We start from the raw sequence: 648 nt of genomic DNA on the forward strand, positions 1-648 counted from the left end.
CAGGGCCAGCAGCACGGCCGTGGTGCCCATCCTGCACCGTGGCATCCAGGGACCCTGCGGGACACAGCGGGGTCAGGGCACAGGGACTGGGGATGTGGATCAGCTCCCAGCTCGGAGCATCCCTGCCCATGGTCCCCACTGTGCATCCCAGGGTGAGCAGTGGGGTCCTGGGGAGCTCTGCCCTGCTGGCACAGCTGAGCTCACCCAGCATGGCCAGGGAGCCCCCGGTGGGACCAGGCAGGCATGTGTCCCCATCGGATCCTTGGCTGGAGGTTGGTGGCAGCTGAGGAGGGGCTCAGCCCCTCTGTGCCCCAAATGATCCCTCCCAACATGGGAATTCTCTGGGGCTGTCCCGATCCCTTCCTCCAGTGTCAGGAGCAGCACCGTGCCCGCCGGCTTCCCAGGAACATCAAATGTGGGCTCAGACCAGATGGCAGAGGTGATGCTGGGGGACAGGGCTGTCCCCTTCCCTTGTCCCTGTGTGCTACCACGTTCCTCTTTCCACTTCTCCCATCCCACTTCCCTCCGCTGGTTCTGGGCACCGGCCCAGTGCAGGTCGCGTGTCCAGCTCGCTGGCACGTAGGCAGCCGCAGCCTGGCACGGCACAGCACGGCACAGCATGGCATGGCACGGGGGTCCTACGCCCTG

This window comes from Corvus brachyrhynchos, unplaced genomic scaffold, assembly GCF_000691975.1.
Source record: "Corvus brachyrhynchos isolate BGI_N302 unplaced genomic scaffold, ASM69197v1 scaffold340, whole genome shotgun sequence".
In the NCBI taxonomy this organism is placed as follows: Eukaryota; Metazoa; Chordata; class Aves; order Passeriformes; family Corvidae; genus Corvus; species Corvus brachyrhynchos.